At 42.1% G+C, this 21,011-nt stretch overlaps 1 long non-coding RNA gene across 1 annotated transcript in view; it reads left to right on the top strand.

The window, feature by feature from the left end:
- The window catches only part of LOC139172879 (uncharacterized), a 139,298-nt gene extending 119,939 nt beyond the window's left edge, over positions 1–19,359 (top strand). The window contains exon 3 of the long non-coding RNA XR_011559948.1: positions 17,795–19,359. This is a non-coding gene — a long non-coding RNA (uncharacterized lncRNA). The remainder of the gene's footprint in view (positions 1–17,794) is intronic.
- The last annotated feature ends 1,652 nt before the right edge of the window (positions 19,360–21,011 follow it).

Here is a 21,011-nt window from a genome sequence, read left to right as displayed (position 1 = left end):
TAACTGACATCCCCAACTGTCTTAAAGGTCACCCCCAACTGTCATAACTGACACGCCCAACTGTCATAACTGACACGCCCAAGTGTCATAACTGAAACCCCCAACTGTCATAACTGACACGCCCAAGTGTCATAACTGAAACCCCCAACTGTCATAACTGACATCCCCCACTATCATAACTTACATCCCCCACTGTCATAACTGACACGCCCAACTGTCATAACTGACACCCCCAACTGTCATAACTGTGACACCCAGCTGTCATAACTGACATCCCCAACTGTCATAACGGTCACCCCCAACTGTCATAACTGACAACCCCAAGTGTCATAACGGACACCCCCAACTGTCATAACTGACATCCCCCACTATCATAACTGACATCCCCCACTGTCATAACTGACACGCCCAACTGTCATAACTGACACCCCCAACTGTCATAACGGTCACTTCCAACTGTCATAACTGACATCCCCAACTGTCATAACGGTCACCCCCAATTGTCATAACTGACACCCCCAACTGTCATAACTGACATCCCCAAGTGTCATAACGGTCACCCCCAACTGTCATAACTGACACCCCCAACTGTCATAACGGTCACTTCCAACTGTCATAACAGACTCTCCCAACTGTCATAACGGTCACTTCCAAATGTCACAACTGACACGCCCAACTGTCATAACTGACACGCCCAACTGTCATAATTGACATCCCCAACTGTTATAACGGTCACCCCCAACTGTCATAACTGACATCCCCCAATGTCATAACATACACGCCCAACTGTCATAACTGACACGCCGAACTGTCATAACTGACACCCCCAACTGTCATAACGGTCACCCCCAACTGTCATAACTGACATCCCCCACTGTCATAACTGACACGCCCAACTGTCATAACTGACACGCCCAACTGTCATAACTGACACACTCAACTGTTATAACTGACACCCCCAACTGTCAAAACTGACACGCCCAACTGTCATAACTGACACGCCCAACTGTCATAACTGACACACTCAACTGTCATAACTGACATCCCCCACTGTCATAACTGAGACGCCGAACTGTCATAACTGACACCCCCAACTGTCATAACGGTCACCCCCAACTGTCATAACTGACATCCCCCAATGTCATAACTGACACCCCCAACTGTCATAACTGACACCCCCAACTGTCATAACTGACACGCCAAAGTGTCATAACTGAAACCCCCAACTGTCATAACTGACATCCCCGACTATCATAACTGACATCCCCCACTGTCATAACTGACATGCCCAACTGTCATAACTGACACCCCCAACTGTCATAACTGTGACACCCAGCTGTCATAACTGACATCCCCAACTGTCATAACGGTCACCCCCAACTGTCATAACTGACAACCCCAAGTGTCATAACGGACACCCCCAACTGTCATAACTGACATCCCCCACTATCATAACTGACATCCCCCACTGTCATAACTAACACGCCCAACTGTCATAACTGACATCCCCAACTGTCATAACGGTCACTTCCAACTGTCATAACTGACATCCCCAACTGTCATAACGGTCACCCCCATCTGTCATAACTGACACCCCCATCTGTCATAACTGACACCCCCAACTGTCATAACTGACATCCCCAACTGTCATAACTGACACCCCCAACTGTCATAACGGTCACTTCCAACTGTCATAACAGACACTCCCAACTGTCATAACGGTCACTTCCAAATGTCATAACTGACACGCCCAACTGTCATAACTGACACGCCCAACTGTCATAATTGACATCCCCAACTGTCATAACGGTCACCCCCAACTGTCATAACTGACATCCCCCACTGTCATAACATACACGCCCAACTGTCATAACTGACACGCCGAACTGTCATAACTGACACCCCCAACTGTCATAACTGACATCCCCCACTGTCATAACTGACACGCCCAACTGTCATAACTGACACGCCCAACTGTCATAACTGACATCGCCAACTGTCATAACTCACATCGCCAACTGTCATAACTGACACCCCCAATTGTCATAACTGTGACACCCAGCTGTCATAACTGACATCCCCAACTGTCATAACTGACACCCTCAACTGTCATAACTGACACCCCCAACTGTCATAACGGTCACTTCCAACTGTCATAACTGACATCCCCAACTGTCATAACTGACACGCCCAACTGTCATAACTGACACCCCCAACTGTCATAACGGTCACCCCCAACTGTCAAAACTGACACGCCCAACTGTCATAACTGACACGCCCAACTGTCATAACTGACACACTCAACTGTTATAACTGACACCCCCAACTGTCATAACGGTCACTTCCAACTGTCATAACTGACATCCCCAACTGTCATAACGGTCACCCCCAACTGTCATAACTGACAACCCCAAGTGTCATAACGGACACCCCCAACAGTCATAATGGTCACCCCCAACTGTCATAACTGACAACCCCAAGTGTCATAACGGACACCCCCAACTGTCATAACTGACATCCCCAACTGTCATAACGGTCACCCCCAATTGTCATAACTGACACCCCCAACTGTCATAACTGACATCCCCAAGTGTCATAACGGACACCCCCAACTGTCATAACTGATACTCCCAACTGTCATAACTGACACCCCCAACTGTCATAACGGTCACTTCCAACTGTCATAACTGACATCCCCAACTGTCATAACGGTCACCCCCAATTGTCATAACTGACACCCCCAACTGTCATAACTGACATCCCCAAGTGTCATAACTGACACCCCCAACTGTCATAACTGACACTCCCAACTGTCATAACTGACATCCCCAACTGTCATAACTGACATCCCCCACTATCATAACTGACATCCCCCACTATCATAACTGACACGCCCAACTGTCATAACTGACACGCCCAACTGTCATAACTGACACCCCCAACTGTCATAACGGTCACCCCCAACTGTCATAACTGACATCCCCCACTGTCATAACTGACACGCCCAACTGTCATAACTGACATCCCCCACTGTCATAACTGACACGCCCAACTGTCATAACGGTCACCCCCAACTGTCATAACTAACATCCCCAACTGTCATAACTGACACGTCCAAATGTCATAACTGACACGCCCAACTGTCATAACTGACATCCCCAACTGTCATAACGGTCACCCCTAACTGTCATAACTGACATCCACCCCCGTCATAACTGACACGCCCAACTGTCATAACTGACACCCACAACTGTCATAACTGACACCCCCAACTGTCATAACAGACATCCCCAAGTGTCATAACGGACACCCCCAACTATCATAATTGACATCCCCAACTGTTATAACGGTCACCCCCAATTGTCATAACTCACACCCCCAACTGTCATAAGTGACACCCCCAACTGTCATAACTGTGACACCCAGCTGTCATAACTGACATCCCCAACTGTCATAACTGACACCCCCCAACTGTCATAACGGTCACTTCCAACGGTCATAACTGACATCCCCAACTGTCATAACGGTCACCCCCAACTGTCATAACTGACACTCCCAACTGTCATAACTGACACGCCCAACTGTCATAACTGACACGCCCAACTGTCATAACTGACACCCCCAACTGTCATAACTGACACCCCCAACTGTCATAACTGTGACACCCAGCTGTCATAACTGTGACACCAAGCTGTCATAACTGACATCCCCAACTGTCATAACTGACACCCTCAACTGTCATAACTGACACCCCCAACTGTCATAACGGTCACTTCCAACTGTCATAACTGACATCCCCAACTGTCATAAAGGTCACCCCCAACTGTCATAACTGACACGCCCAACTGTCATAACTGACACGCCCAAGTGTCATAACTGAAACCCCCAACTGTCATAACTGACACGCCCAAGTGTCATAACTGAAACCCCCAACTGTCATAACTGACATCCCCCACTATCATAACTTACATCCCCCACTGTCATAACTGACACGCCCAACTGTCATAACTGACACCCCCAACTGTCATAACTGTGACACCCAGCTGTCATAACTGACATCCCCAACTGTCATAACGGTCACCCCCAACTGTCATAACTGACAACCCCAAGTGTCATAACGGACACCCCCAACTGTCATAACTGACATCCCCCACTATCATAACTGACATCCCCCACTGTCATAACTGACACGCCCAACTGTCATAACTGACACCCCCAACTGTCATAACGGTCACTTCCAACTGTCATAACTGACATCCCCAACTGTCATAACTGACATCCCCAACTGTCATAACGGTCACCCCCAATTGTCATAACTGACACCCCCAACTGTCATAACTGACATCCCCAAGTGTCATAACGGTCACCCCCAACTGTCATAACTGACACCCTCAACTGTCATAACTGACACCCCCAACTGTCATAACGGTCACTTCCAACTGTCATAACTGACATCCCCAACTGTCATAACGGTCACCCCCAATTGTCATAACTTACACCCCCAACTGTCATAACTGACACGCCCACGTGTCATAACTGACAACCCCAACTGTCATAACTGACATCCCCCACTATCATAACTGACATCCCCCACTGTCATAACTGACACCCTCAACTGTTATAACTGACACCCCCAACTGTCATAATGGTCACCCCCAACTGTCATAACTGACACACCCAACTGTCATAACTGACATCCCCCACTGTCATAACTGACACGCCCAACTGTCATAACGGTCACCCCCAACTGTCATAACTGACATCCCCCACTGTCGTAACTGACACGCCCAACTGTCATAACTGACACGCCCAACTGTCATAACTGACATCCCCAACTGTCATAACGGTCACCCCCAACTGTTATAACTGACATCCACCACTGTCATAACTGACACGCCCAACTGTCATAACTGACACGCTCAACTGTCATAACTGACACCCCCAACTGTCATAACGGTCACCCCCAACTGTCATAACTGACACGCCCAACTGTCATAACTGACACGCCCAACTGTCATAACTGACACGCCCAACTGTCATAACTGGCATCCCCAACTGTCATAACTGACACCCCCAACTGTCATAACTGACACCCCCAACTGTCATAACTGACATCCCCAAGTGTCATAACGGACAACCCCAACTGTCATAATTGACATCCCCAACTGTTATAACGGTCACCCCCAATTGTCATAACTGACACCCCCAACTGTCATAAGTGACACCCCCAACTGTCATAACTGTGACACCCAGCTGTCATAACTGACATCCCCATCTGTCATAACTGACACCCTCAACTGTCATAACTGACATCCCCAACTGTCATAACGGTCACCCCCAACTGGCATAACTGACACCCCCAACTGGCATAACTGACACCACCAACTCTCATAACTGACACGCCCAACTGTCATAACTGACACCCCCAACTGTCATAACTGACATCCCCCACTATCATAACAGTCATCCCCCAATGTCATAACTGACACGGCCAACTGTCATAACTGACACCCCCAACTGTCATAACTGTGACACCCAGCTGTTATAACTGACATCCCCAACTGTCATAACTGACACCCTCAACTGTCATAACTGACACCCCCAACTGTCATAACTGACACGCCCAACTGTCATAACTGACACCCCCAACTGTCATAACTGACATCCCCCACTGTCATAACTGACACGCCGAACTGTCATAACTGACACGCCCAACTGTCATAACTGACACCCCCAACTGTCATAACGGTCACCCCCAACTGTCATAACTGACATCCCCCACTGTCATAACTGACACCCCCAACTGTCATAACTGACACCCCCAACTGTCATAACTGACACGCCCAAGTGTCATAACTGAAACCCCCAACTGTCATAACTGACATCCCCCACTATCATAACTGACATCCCCCACTGTCATAACTGACACACCCAACTGTCATAACTGACACCCCCAACTGTCATAACTGTGACACCCAGCTGTCATAACTGACATCCCCAACTGTCATAACTGACACCCTCAACTGTTATAACTGACACCCCCAACTGTCATAACGGTCACTTCCAACTGTCATAACTGACATCCCCAACTGTCATAACGGTCACCCCCAACTGTCATAACTGACAACCCCAAGTGTCATAACGGACACCCCAAACTGTCATAATGGTCACCCCCAACTGTCATAACTGACAACCCCAAGTGTCATAACTAACACCCCCAACTGTCATAACTGACATCCCCCACTATCATAACAGACATCCCCCACTGTCATAACTGACACGGCCAACTGTCATAACTGACACCCCCAACTGTCATAACTGTGACACCCAACTGTTATAACGGTCACCCCCCACTGTCATAACGGTCACCCCCCACTGTCATAACTGACACCACCAACTGTCATAACTGACACGCCCAACTGTCATGACTGACACCACCAACTGTCATAACTGACACGCCCAACTGTCATAACTGACACCGCCAACTGTCATAACTGACATCCCCCACTGTCATAACTGACAGGCCCAACTGTCATAACTGACACGCCCAACTGTCATAACTGACACCCCCAACTGCCATAACTGACATCCCCCACTGTCATAACTGACACGCCCAACTGTCATAACTGACACGCCCAACTGTCATAACTGACACCCCCAACTGTCATAACGGTCACCCCCAACTGTCATAACTGACATCCCCCACTGTCATAACTGACACCCCCAACTGTCATAACTGACACCCCCAACTGTCATAACTGACACGCCCAAGTGTCATAACTGAAACCCCCAACTGTCATAACTGACATCCCCCACTATCATAACTGACACGCCCAACTGTCATAACTGACAGGCCCAACTGTCATAACTGTGACACCCAGCTGTCATAACTGACATCCCCAACTGTCATAACTGACACCCTCAACTGTTATAACTGACACCCCCAACTGTCATAACGTTCACTTCCAACTGTCATAACTGACATCCCCAACTGTCATAACGGTCACCCCCAACTGTCATAACTGACAACCCCAAGTGTCATAACGGACACCCCAAACTGTCATAATGGTCACCCCCAACTGTCATAACTGACAACCCCAAGTGTCATAACGGACACCCCCAACTGTCATAACTGGCATCCCCAACTGTCATAACTGACACCCCCAACTGTCATAACTGACACCCCCAACTGTCATAACTGACATCCCCAAGTGTCATAACGGACAACCCCAACTGTCATAATTGACATCCCCAACTGTTATAACGGTCACCCCCAATTGTCATAACTGACACCCCCAACTGTCATAAGTGACACCCAAAACTGTCATAACTGTGACACCCAGCTGTCATAACAGACATCCCCAACTGTCATAACTGACACCCTCAACTGTCATAACTGACATCCCCAACTGTCATAACGGTCACCCCCAACTGTCATAACTGACACCACCAAATGTCATAACTGACACGCCCAACTGTCATAACTGACACCCCCAACTGTCATAACTGACATCCCCCACTATCATAACAGACATCCCCCACTGTCATAACTGACACGGCCAACTGTCATAACTGACACCCCCAACTGTCATAACTGTTACACCCAGCTGTTATAACTGACATCCCCAACTGTCATAACTGACACCCTCAACTGTCATAACTGACACCCCCAACTGTCATAACGGTCACCCCCAACTGTCATAACTGACACCCCCAACTGTCATAACTGACACCACCAACTGTCATAACTGACACGCCCAACTGTCATAACTGACACCCCCAACTGTCATAACTGACACGCCCAACTGTCATAACTGATACCCGAAACTGTCATCACTGACACGCCCAACTGTCATAACTGACACCGCCAACTGTCATAACTGACATCCCCCACTGTCATAACTGACACGCCCAACTATCATAACTGACACACCCAACTGTCATAACTGACACCCCCAACTGTCATAACTGACACCCCCCACTGTCATAACTGACACGCCGAACTGTCATAAATGACACGCCCAACTGTCATAACTGACACCCCCAACTGTCATAACGGTCACCCCCAACTGTCATAACTGACATCCCCCACTGTCATAACTGACACCCCGAACTGTCATAACTGACACCCCCAACTGTCATAACTGACACGCCCAAGTGTCATAACTGAAACCCCCAACTGTCATAACTGACATCCCCCACTATCATAACTGACATCCCCCACTGTCATAACTGACACGCCCAACTGTCATAACTGACACCCCCAACTGTCATAACTGTGACACCCAGCTGTCATAACTGACATCCCCAAATGTCATAACTGACACCCTCAACTGTTATAACTGACACCCCCAAGTGTCATAACGGTCACCCCCAACTGTCAGAACTGACAACCCCAAGTGTCATAACGGACACCCCCAACAGTCATAATGGTCACCCCCAACTGTCATAACTGACAACCCCAAGTGTCATAACGGACACCCCCAACTGTCATAACTGACATCCCCAACTGTCATAACGGTCACCCCCAATTGTCATAACTGACACCCCCAACTGTCATAACTGACACCCCCAACTGTCATAACTGACACTCCCAACTGTCATAACTGACACCCCCAACTGTCATAACGGTCCCTTCCAACTGTCATAACTGACATCCCCAACTGTCATTACGGTCACCCCCAATTGTCATAACTGACACCCCCAACTGTCATAACTGACATCCCCAACTGTCATAACTGACATCCCCAACTATCATAACTGACACTCCCAACTGTCATAACTGACATCCCCAACAGTCATAACGGACACCCCCAAATGTCATAACTGACACGCCCAACTGTCATAACTGACACGCCCAACTGTCATAACTGACATCCCCCACTATCATAACAGACATCCCCCACTGTCATAACTGACACGGCCAACTGTCATAACTGACACCCCCAACTGTCATAACTGTTACACCCAGCTGTCATAACTGACACCCCCAACTGTCATAACTGACACGCCCAACTGTCATAACTGATACCCGAAACTGTCATAACTGACACGCCCAACTGTCATAACGGTCACTTCCAATTGTCATAACTGACACCCCCAACTGTCATTACGGTCACCCCCAATTGTCATAACTGACACCCCCAACTGTCATAACGGTCACTTCCAATTGTCATAACTGACACCCCCAACTGTCATAACGGTCACTTCCAATTGTCATAACTGACACCCCCAACTGTCATTACGGTCACCCCCAATTGTCATAACTGACACCCCCAACTGTCATAACTGACATCCCCAACTGTCATAACTGACATCCCCAACTGTCATAACTGACACTCCCAACTGTCATAACTGACATCCCAAACTGTCATAACGGACACCCCCAACTGTCATAACTGACACGCCCAACTGTCATAACTGACACGCCCAACTGTCATAACTGACACCCCCAACTGTCATAACGGTCACCCCCAACTGTCATAACTGACACCCCCAACTGTCATAACTGACACGCCCAACTGTCATAACTGACACGCCCAACTGTCATAACTGACATCCCCAACTGTCATAACTGACATCCCCCACTATCATAACTGACATCCCCCACTATCATAACTGACATCCCCCACTATCATAACTGACACGCCCAACTGTCATAACTGACACCCCCAACTGTCATAACGGTCACTTCCAACTGTCATAACTAACATCCCCAACTGTCATAACGGTCACCCCCAATTGTCATAACTGACACCCCCAACTGTCATAACTGACATCCCCAAGTGTCATAACGGTCACCCCCAACTGTCATAACTGACACCCCCAACTGTCATAACTGACACCCCCAACTGTCATAACTGACACCCCCAACTGTCATAACTGACATCCCCAACTGTCATAACTGACACCCCCAACTGTCATAACTGACACCCCCAACTGTCATAACTGACACCCTCAACTGTCATAACTGACACCCCCAATTGTCATAACGGTCACTTCCAACTGTCATAACTGACATCCCCAACTGTCATAACGGTCACCCCCAACTGTCATAACTGACACCCCCATCTGTCATAACTGACACCCCCAACTGTCATAACTTACATCCCCAACTGTCATGACTGACACCCCCAACTGTCATAACGGTCACTTCCAACTGTCATAACAGACACTCCCAACTGTCATAACGGTCACTTCCAAATGTCATAACTGACACGCCTTTCCTTCCTTTCCCTCTGTCTTTTCTTTCCTTCCTTCCTTTCCTCTCTGTGTCCTTTTCTCTCTTCCTTTCCTTTCCCTCTGTCTTTTCTTTCCTTCCTTCCTTCCTTCCTTTCCTCTCTGGGTCTCTTTCTCACTTCCTTCCTTTCCCTCTGTCTTTCCTTTCCTTCCTTCCTTCCTTTCCTCTCTGTGTCTCTTTCTCCCTTCCTTCCTTTACATGCTTAAAAGCAAAAGTACTTTATAGCTTGAAAAATAAACACAAAGAAAAACCTGTTCTTCCCCACAGGCAGGTTATGAGACTTTACAGCAGAGTCCTGATGTCCAGACAATACAGCAGCGCAGCCTTCTTGCTGGCACACCCACCACTGTAGAGAATAAGACCCCCCCCACCTTTTCCCCCCAAGGTTTCAGTATTCAAAGTCACAAACCAGAATTCCAAGACGCCAAAGAGCACAGCCAGGTCCCAGGACTCCCAAAGATAATACTCCACAAGCCAGGAAGGGTGGGTCTGCCTTTTAGCCTTTCCAGAGAGCACCACACCCAAACCCAGCTGTTGCCTCTTTAGTGCTGAAAGTACCTAGCTAATTGGTCCCTTCTTTGTGTAGCTCTTCTCTGTCGCAGATCGATTATTGCTTGTGCATTTTCCTCTAAGGAATCCAGGCTGCTTGCTGGGGAGAGCTCCCTCTCGGGGGCCTCTGGCTGTTCCCCCTCTTCCTCAGCCTGAGATTCCTCCTCCTCGTCTGCCTGCACCTCCTGTTCCTCATCCTCCCCCTCTGAGCAGGAAACCGAGGGGCCTCGGACGGAATCACAACACCTAGATTGGAAACACTTTCTCAAAATGAAAATGGGATGGTATAAAAGAATTTGCGGTTGTAGTCTGATTCTGAAAATAGTATTGTACATGGTTTTTAACAACATCATGTTTTGAAGACCTTCATGTCTAAGAACTCCCAAAAATGGTATTAGCTGTTTTTAACAATTTGGGGTTTTGACAAATTTCATGTCTAGGAACGTTTTTGGTACATGGGGTTAATACTAGTATTTTGCCCAGAATCAAAAAACGAATTTGCCTAGATTGGAAAAACTTTTTCTCTCTCAAAATGAAAACGTGATGGTATAAAAGAATTTGCGGTTGTAGTCTGATTCTGAAAATAGTATTGTACATGGTTTTCAACAACTTCATTTTTAGAAGAACTTCATGTCTAAGCTCCCAAAAATGGTATTAGCTGTTTTTAAAAATTTTGGGTTTTGACCAATTTCATGTCTAGGAACGTTTTTGGGACATGGGGATAATACCAGAATTTTGCCCAGAATCAAAAAACCAATATGCCTAGATTGGAAACACTTTCTCAAGATGAAAACGTGATGGTATAAAAGAATTTGCGGTTGTAGTCTGATTCTGAAAATAGTATTGTACATGGTTTTCAACAACTTCATCTTTCAAACACCTTCATGTCTAAGTAGTCCCAAAAATGGTATTAGCTGTTTTTAACAAATTTGGGTTTTGACAAGTTTCATGTCTAGGAAGGTTTTTGGTACATGGGGACAATACCAGAATTTTGCCCAGAATCAAATAACCAATATGCCTAGATTGGAAAATCTTTTTCTCTCTCAGAATGAAAATGGGATGGTATAAAAGAATTTGCGGTTGTAGTCTGGTTCTGAAAATAGTATTGTACATGATTTTTAACAACTTCATGTTTTCAAGACCTTCATGTCTAAGAACTCCCAAAAATGGTATTAGCTGTTTTTAACAAATTTGGGTTTTGACAAATTTCATCTCTAGGAACGTTTTTGGGACATGGGGATAATACCAGAATTTTGCCCAGAATCAAAAAACCAATTTGCCTAGATTGGAAAAACTTTTCTCTCTCAAAATGAAAATTCCGATCTTATTCCAAAATAAATTTGCTTTGGTACATTGCCACCATAAGTGGAAGTAGGTGCCCAATTCTCGTTTGCATTTCCAGCAATTTGGAGAGAGTTTGTTGTTTGATTTAGTTAACTTGATTGGGGTAATATGCCATCGGTAATACATTTTGATCAAGTTTTCTTTATAGGAAGTGGCGATAGTCAATTTATAATTCCTAGTCCAGATTGTTTGCCACTCCTCCTCTTTAATTTCGTTTTTGAGGTCCAGGTTCCATTTCTTAACGTTAATTTTTATATTAAAGTTGTCCAATTCATTGTAAGTTAAGTAAGAATAGAAATTTTTAATTAGCTTTTCTTGAGGGCCTATACATAGCTTGTCTAGAAGAGCATTTTTCCTTATCCCAGATATTTTTTTATCTTTGTTATATTTAGATTGGATCTGGAGGTATTCCCACCATTCCACTTTTTGACCCAAATTTTCTAGTTCTAGCCTTGTTTTAATTGTTCCATTTGAGTTTAGAATGTCATTATATCTTATTATATTGTTTCTTTTGTATAAATTTGGATGTACGTAGGCTTCTAACGGGGCGTACCACATGGGGGTTCCTTTATATAATTTAATTTTAATTTTTTTCCAAGTGTTGATTAGTGATTTCCTTATCAAATGGTTAGAGAAATATTTATGGGTTGTCAGTTTTTCGTCCCAGAGATAATAGTGCCACCCTAAATGGAGATCGTGGCCTTCTAAGCTAAGAAGTCTGGTATTAGTTAGACTCATCCACTCTCTTGTCCGTGCCAGGGAAGCGGCAATATAGTAATCCTTCCAGATTGGAAGAGCCAGTCCTCCCTCTTCTTTCTTACCTTGTAAATATTTCAGTCGAATTCGGGGGCGTTTGTTTTGCCAAATGAAATTGTTAGTTAATTTAGTCAGATTGTTTAAAAAAACCTGTTTTAATTGTATGGGGATTGTTTGAAATAAAAACAGAATTTGGGGTAATATATTCAGTTTGATGGCTGCAATCTCCAAAGTAGGGAAAGTTGTAAGTTCCTCCATTTTGACAGGTCTGCTTGTATTTGGTCTATTAGAGTATCATAGTTGTTTGATTTTAAGCTAGACACTCTGTTTGTCAAATTGATGCCGAGGTATTTAATTTTTGTAGTTATTTGAATGTCCAATTTAGCTGATAATATATCTTTCTGTGATTGTCGCATATTTTTGGTTAGAATTTGGGTTTTGGTTTTATTTATTTTGAGGCCTGCCACTGCACCATAATCTTCCAGGACTTCTAATAATTTGGGACCTGAGTCTAAAGGATCTTCTAAAATGAATACCAGGTCGTCTGCGAAAGCTTGGAGTTTATAGGTTTCTTTCTTGCAATTTAATCCCCTTATATCTTCCTTGTCTCTAATAATTCTCGTTAGTACTTCAAGGGTTAAGATAAATAATAAAGGGGACAGTGGGCATCCTTGTCTTGTACCCTTGTAAAGAGAGATTTTTGTCGATGTGTCCCCATTGAGAATAATATAGGCTGATTGGACAGAGTAGATGGCTTTTATTGCATTTATAAATTTGGGACCAAATTCCATATATTCTAGTTGTTTAATCATGAATTTCCAGGACACATTGTCGAAAGCCTTCTGGGCGTCAAGAAAAATTAGCGCCACTTGTTTTTCGTTATGAACTTCATAATACTCCACTGTGTCTAGCACAATTCTGATATTATTTTTAAGCTGTCTCCCGGGAAGAAAACCATTTTGGTCCGAATGTATAAAATAGTTTAGAAATCCTTTGATTCTATTCGCTAGGATAGAGGTGAAGATTTTATAATCGGCGTTTAAAAGAGAGATCGGGCGGTAATTAGATATATCTGTATGGTCTGTATCTTTTTTTGGAATTAACGCTAAGTTTGTTTCTGTCCATGAAGTTGGGATTTTACCTCTGTCTAAGGCCTCATTCAGTGTTTCTAACAAGGCCTTTTCCATTTCTATAGGCAGATCTTTATATAGTTCTATGGGAAGCCCATCCGGCCCTGGTGCTTTATTATTTTTTTGATTTTTAATTGCTTCTTTTAATTCCGTGTCAGTGATCGGTTTATTTACTATGTTGACCATTTCTTGTGGAACTTTAGGTAGTTTGGCCTGTTCTAAAATTTCTTGTATTTTTAGTTCTTGAGTGTTATTTTGTGTAATATCAGTATACTCGTAAAGTTTACTGTAGAAATCGCCAGCAATCTTTTTCTTCCTTTCCAGGTCGTGACATAGTTCCCCATTTTTGTTTTTAAGACAGTTTATTAGTTTCTTTTCTTTTTGCTTTCTGAGTTTATTAGCTAACCATTTGCTAGGTTTATTGGCATTTTCAAAATTATATTGGTTAGTTCTTTTAATTTGTTGTGCCAAATTTTGTTGATCTATTAGATTTAGTTGATGTTTGATTTGTAGCATGTTTTGTTTAATTTCTTTTTTGGGGGGAAATTTCTGGAGTTCTTCTTCTAAGGCCCTATAATCTTCCTCTAATTTAGCCGATTTCTGCTTTTTTAGCTTAAATTCTTTGGCCATATATGAAATCGCTATCCCTCTGATAACAGCTTTGGCTGTGTCCCAAACATTCTGAAGATTTGTATGATCTTTGGGGTTTTCTTGAAAGAAATAGTTCATTTCAGTTTGGAATTTTACCTTAAACTCTTCCTGAGTTAATATGGATTTTTGAAGAGACCATCTGCAACACTGTTTAGATCCTTTCCAAGTTACTTTGAGTGCATTATGGTCTGAGATGTAACTGGAATCGATCTCTGTCGAATAAATTTTGGTATTAATTTCTGTTGTTACCCAAACCATATCTAATCTTGACCAAGATTGGTGCCTATCGGAATAGAAGGTATATTTTTTAAGATTAGGGTTTCTATCTCTCCAACTGTCTTTCAATTTTAGTTCTTTAATTAATTCAAAGAAAGCTTTCGGTAATGTTCTTTTCTTTTGTTTGGTCATCTTGTCGTTTTTATAATCCAGTTCGGGATTAATTATACCGTTAAAGTCTCCTACTAGACAGATATTGTCTGTGGAGTGCTCTTTAATTATATTTAATAGTCTTTTATAAAATCTTTCTTGGCCTTCATTCGGAGCGTAGATATTAATTAGTGTTATTGTATCTCATTCTATATTTAATTCTAAGATTAAAATTCTGCCCTCCCTATCTTTGTATTTCAATTTGGCTTGGATGTTCGAATTGATGTAGCATATTACACCCCTTTTTTTCTCTGCGGCCAAAGATGTAAACAACTTCCCAAGTTTATTTCTTTGGAGTAGATGTTCAAATTTATGTTTAATATGGACTTCTTGCATTGCAATGATGTCGAAATTTAATTTAGCAATTTTATTTAAAATTTGATTCCTTTTTTGGGGGGCATTCAGTCCGTTTATATTAATTGTATATAACTCGATTCTCTTGTTTGGTTTTTCCTGAGCCAGGTTTAGGTTATCTATATTTAGGTCTTGTTGCCCTAGTACTTCTTGTTTCCTTTGGATATCCTGTATAGCCATTATTACCTGAGGTTAAACTATCAGTGGCCTGACTTCCCTCCAAACTAAGTAGGGTCTGCTCTGTGGATGGTGGACTGGTTGGTTGGGGGTTCCTTGTTTCTTTCCTCTCTTGTATATCGGAAGTCCGTTCAGTGGGGAAGTTTTTATCGTAAAATTCTTCTGCCTTTTCTACCGAATCGATTTTTAGCTTTCTGTCTTGCCAGGTCACTAGCATGCCCTCGGGGACCAGCCATCTAAAGTTTACATTGTGTAGGGTCTACGTAGATCTCTGACGTGTTTTGGAACTTGTTTAAGGATTACCCTTAAGGTCTCCCCTTAAATTCTATGGGATCATCCCTCGCTCTGTGCAGTATTTCGTCCCTAACTGATTTTTTAACAAATTTGATGTGTACTTCTTTGGGGAGGTTATGGCGTCTGGCGTAATTGGTATTTATCCGATAAACTTCATCTATTTCATTGAGCATTGTATCCTTTTCAATGCCCAGAGCTTTTGAAAGAATATCGGCCATAGTGTCTTTTCTCCTCCCTAAGATTTTTGAATCTGAGATATTGATTCGCTTTCTCGCTCTCTAATTGTATCACTGTATTTTCAAGTTCTCTGTTGGCAAGGACTAGTTTATCTGTCAGGTCTTCCAATTGTTTATGGTCCTGGTCAATTTTGTCTTCTAGATCTTGAATCCTTTTATCTTTTATCTTGTTTAATCATTTGCTGTTCGAAAGCCTCATGCCTTTTGTCCATATTTTGCATCCTCTCTTTTAGCTCTGCTGTGTCATTTCTAACCTCACCAAGTTCTTTTTTGATATCTTGGTGGTTCTTAAGCATTAGCTCCTGCATTTGGAGAAGAGTGGCTTGAAGGTCTTTATATGAGCTAGATCTTTCTCTGGGTAGCATATCTTGCAGAGATCTCTGAGTAGAGGGACTCGGTATGGCTGAAGTTGATTGGTTGGTTGGTTTCCTCCCAGAACCCACTCTGGACAAATTTGAAAGGCTTGTCATTTTCCCGATGGACCACCAACTAGCCCACTTGTATAATTGTCTTATGGTCCGATCCAGAGTTTAATTTAAATAGTATATACTGCTGGACTTTTAGTTGTTATAGAAGCGAGAGGGCAGTTCCAGATAAATCTATCGAAAGGCCCTAGTACAAATAGCAATGGAAAATTATAACCAGTTAAAGGGGGTAGGAGAGAAAGTTAATAAGAAAGTAATAAGATAGGTTAATTTCAGTTGTTTTATATGAATATAGATTATAAGAGTGGTTCTTCTTTCTAGTGAAGGAGAAAAAGGAAGGAAAGAAGAGGCGAAGGGACAGGATCAAGCCGGTTTTATATTAATTACTTATATATATTGTATAGATTATTAAGAGAATAAGGCCTAAACTTGATTGAAGTTAGTTTCTGAAAAAAAAATTTATCTCTTACTAAATACCCAAAGAAAATCACTGGATAGAATAATACATATAAACTTAATCAGAGTAATACAATGCGTAAATCTTATCTAATATTCCTTTTGTTAAACTATAATAACTTTGTACTTAATATATATATATATCCAAAAAAGAGAATCACTTAAGGGGTTAGTATTATAATCAAATAGTCTGAGGGAATCAATGAGTTAATGGACTCCTAACAGATTATTCTATACATGGGGAGCTTAAATTCAGTTAATATATACAGTAATAGTTAAATGGTACACTAGATAATTAATTAGATGATTAATTCATTAAAATAAGTACAATAAGTTCAATAAATTTTAAATATCAGTTAATATATGCAGTGATTATTTAGATGATACACTTGGTAGCAGTTAGTATCCTATTATAGTACATATAGTAAATATTAAGGGCAGAAAATTCATTAAAGTAAGTACAGTGAATTTTTTAATTAATCAGTATATTGAGTATAATTGTAAAATTATAAGTTATAAGTTATGGGTTATAGAACGGTTATTGGACAATATAGATATCTTGTGTTAGTTATCAAATATAGTCAGGTGGATAGCAAACTTTGATGTTAAGAAGATATTTGCTATATCAATAATTAGTATATCAGACCATTCTACGTTCTCCAGATCTAGGTCGTAGAGTTGGTGGTTATGTGCTGAGTTGGTTAGGAAAATAAATAGTCTACTGAGTGTAATCGATGTTGATTTGTCCGCTCCAAGATTGTTAGGGGGGTTAGCAAGCAACTCCTTCCTCGCTGTCAGTTTTCCCAGCGTGAGAAATGAAGACGGACTGTGACTCAGCAACAGAAGGGGAGATCGAAAGGAAAAACAAGAACCAGGAAGCAGCTGAGTCACGCTGAGTCACGCTGTTCACGCTGATGAAACGGAGCCTCAAGATGAGTTTCAGAAGTCAGGGAAGACAAAACGGGAACACATCTAAAACGATAGAAAAACCCTCTGGGACGTCCGATCTTCTTATTATATTATACAAACTTCGCATGATGTTAAAGGATAGAATAGATGCCAGAAGCTATAAAGACCCAGAACGCTTGGTCGCCGCCAGCCGGAAAGAGGAAGATGACGGTTCCTCCTTCTCTCTTCTCTGGTCGGAGCTAGTGGCTTTTCAAGCTCAGAAGACGCAGCCCAGAAGAGTGGGAGAAAAAAAACTCCAGTTGTAACTCTCTAATACGATCTCAGACTGGTATGTTTTGGTTCAACTCCGTCGTCTCCTTCGCCTCCGCTAGTCACCGTGTAGTCTTGACCAGCTGGGAGCTCTCTAGGCCGCCATGTAGCTCCTAGCTTACAGGCACTCCGTCGTAAGGGGATAGATCGCTTCGTCGATCGGGCTGCCACCTCGAAATCGGACTAGCGTCACCCCCAATCCGTCAGACCCCTAATCACAGGATCTGTGGCCCTCGGGGACCAAGGAGAACCTATAAAAACGGAGGTGTATAACGGTGCTCCGCTCCACACCGTCCGTTCAGCTCCGCCACTGGCAACAACATGTTTTGAAGACCTTCATGTCTAAGAACTCCCAAAAATGGTATTAGCTGTTTTTAACAAATTTGGGTTTTGACCAATTTCATGTCTAGGAACGTTTTTGGGACATGAGGATAATACCAGAATTTTGCCCAGAATCAAAAAACCAATATGCCTAGAATGGAAAAACCTTTTCTCTCTCAAAATGAAAATGGGATGGTATAAAAGAATTTGCGGTTGTAGTTTGATTCTGAAAATAATATTGTACATGGTTTTTAACCACTTCATTTTTTTGAAGAACTTCATGTATAAGCTCCCAAAAATGGTATTAGCTGTTTTTAACAATTTTGGGTTTTGACAAATTTCATGTCTAGGAACGTTTTTGGTACATGGGGATAATACCAGAATTTGCCCAGAATCAAAAAACCAATTTGTTTTTGGTACATGGGGATAATACCAGAATTTGCCCAGAATCAAAAAACCAATTTGCCTAGATTGGAAACACTTTCTCAAGATGAAAATGGAATGGTATAAAAGAATTTGCGGTTGTAGTCTGATTCTGAAAATAGTATTGTACATGATTTTTAACAACATGTTTTGAAGACCTTCATGTCTAAGAACTCCCAAAAATGGTATTAGCTGTTTTTAACAAATTTGGTTTTGACCAATTTAATGTCTAGGAACGTTTTTGGGACATGGGGATAATACCAGAATTTTGCCCAGAATCAAAAAACCAATTTGCCTAGATTGGAAACACTTTCTCAAGATGAAAATGGAATGGTATAAAAGAATTTGCGGTTCTAGTCTGATTCTGAAAATAGTATTGTACATGGTTTTTAACTTCATTTTTTGAATCAAAAAACCAATTTGCCTAGATTGGAAACACTTTCTCAAGATGAAAATGGAATGGTATAAAAGAATTTGCGGTTGTAGTCTGATTCTGAAAATAGTATTGTACATGATTTTTAACATCATGTTTTGAAGACCTTCATGTCTAAGAACTCGCAAAAATGGTATTAGCTGTTTTTAACATATTTGGGTTTTGACCAATTTCATGTCTAGGAACGTTTTTGGGACATGGGGATAATACCAGAATTTTGCCCAGAATCAAAAAACCAATATGCCTAGATTGGAAAAACCTTTTCTCTCTCAAAATGAAAATGGGATGGTATAAAAGAATTTGCGGTTGTAGCTTGATTCTGAAAATAGTATTGTACATGGTTTTTAACCACTTCATTTTTTGAAGAACTTCATGTCTAAGCTCCCAAAAATGGTATTAGCTGTTTTTAACAATTTTGGGTTTTGACAAATTTCATGTCTAGGAACGTTTTTGGTACATGGGGATAATACCAGAATTTGCCCAGAATCAAAAAACCAATTTGTTTTTGGTACATGGGGATAATACCAGAATTTGCCCAGAATCAAAAAACCAATTTGCCCTGATTGGAAACACTTTCTCAAGATGAAAAATGGAATGGTATAAAAGAATTTGCGGTTGTAGTCTGATTCTGAAAATAGTATTGTACATGATTTTTAACAACATGTTTTGAAGACCTTCATGTCTAAGAACTCTCAAAAATGGTATTAGCTGTTTTTAACAATTTTGGGTTTTGACCAATTTCATGTATAGGAACGTTTTGGTACATGGGGATAATACCAGAATTTGCCCAGAATCCAAAAACCAATTTGCCTAGATTGGAAACACTTTCTCAAGATGAAAATGGAATGGTATAAAAGAATTTGCGGTTGTAGTCTGATTCTGAAAATAGTATTGTACATGATTTTTAACATGTTTTGAAGACCTTTATGTCTAAGAACTCCCAAAAATGGTATTAGCTGTTTTTAACAAATTTGGGTTTTGACCAATTTCATGTCTAGGAACGTTTTTGGGACATGGGGATAATACCAGAATTTTGCTCAGAATCAAAAAACCAAGATGCCTAGATTGGAAAATCTTTTTCTCTCTCAGAATGAAAATGGGATGGTATAAAAGAATTTCATGTCTAGGAACGTTTTTGGGACATGGGGATAATACCAGAATCAAAAAACCAATATGCCTACATTGGAAAAAACTTTCCTCTGTCAAAGTGAAAATGGGATGGTATAAAAGAATTAGCGGTTGTAGTCTGATTCTGAAAATAGTATTGTACATGGTTTTTAACAACTTCATGTTTTCAAGACCTTCATGTCTAAGAACTCCCAAAAATGGTATTAGCTGTTTTTAACAATTTTGGGTTTTGACCAATTTAATGTCTAGGAACTTTTTTGGGACATGGGGATAATACCAGAATCTTGCCTAGAATCAAAAAACCAATATGCCTAGAATGGAAACACTTTCTCAAGATGAAAATGGAATGGTATAAAAGAATTTGCGGTTGTAGTCTGATTCTGAAAATAGTATTGTACATGGTTTTTAACAACTTCATTTTTTGAAGAACTTCATGTCTAAGAACTCCTA

The sequence above is a fragment of the Erythrolamprus reginae genome, chromosome 10 (genome assembly GCF_031021105.1).
Source record: "Erythrolamprus reginae isolate rEryReg1 chromosome 10, rEryReg1.hap1, whole genome shotgun sequence".
In the NCBI taxonomy this organism is placed as follows: domain Eukaryota; kingdom Metazoa; phylum Chordata; class Lepidosauria; order Squamata; family Dipsadidae; genus Erythrolamprus; species Erythrolamprus reginae.
This window is presented reverse-complemented; position numbering and strand designations above follow the sequence as displayed.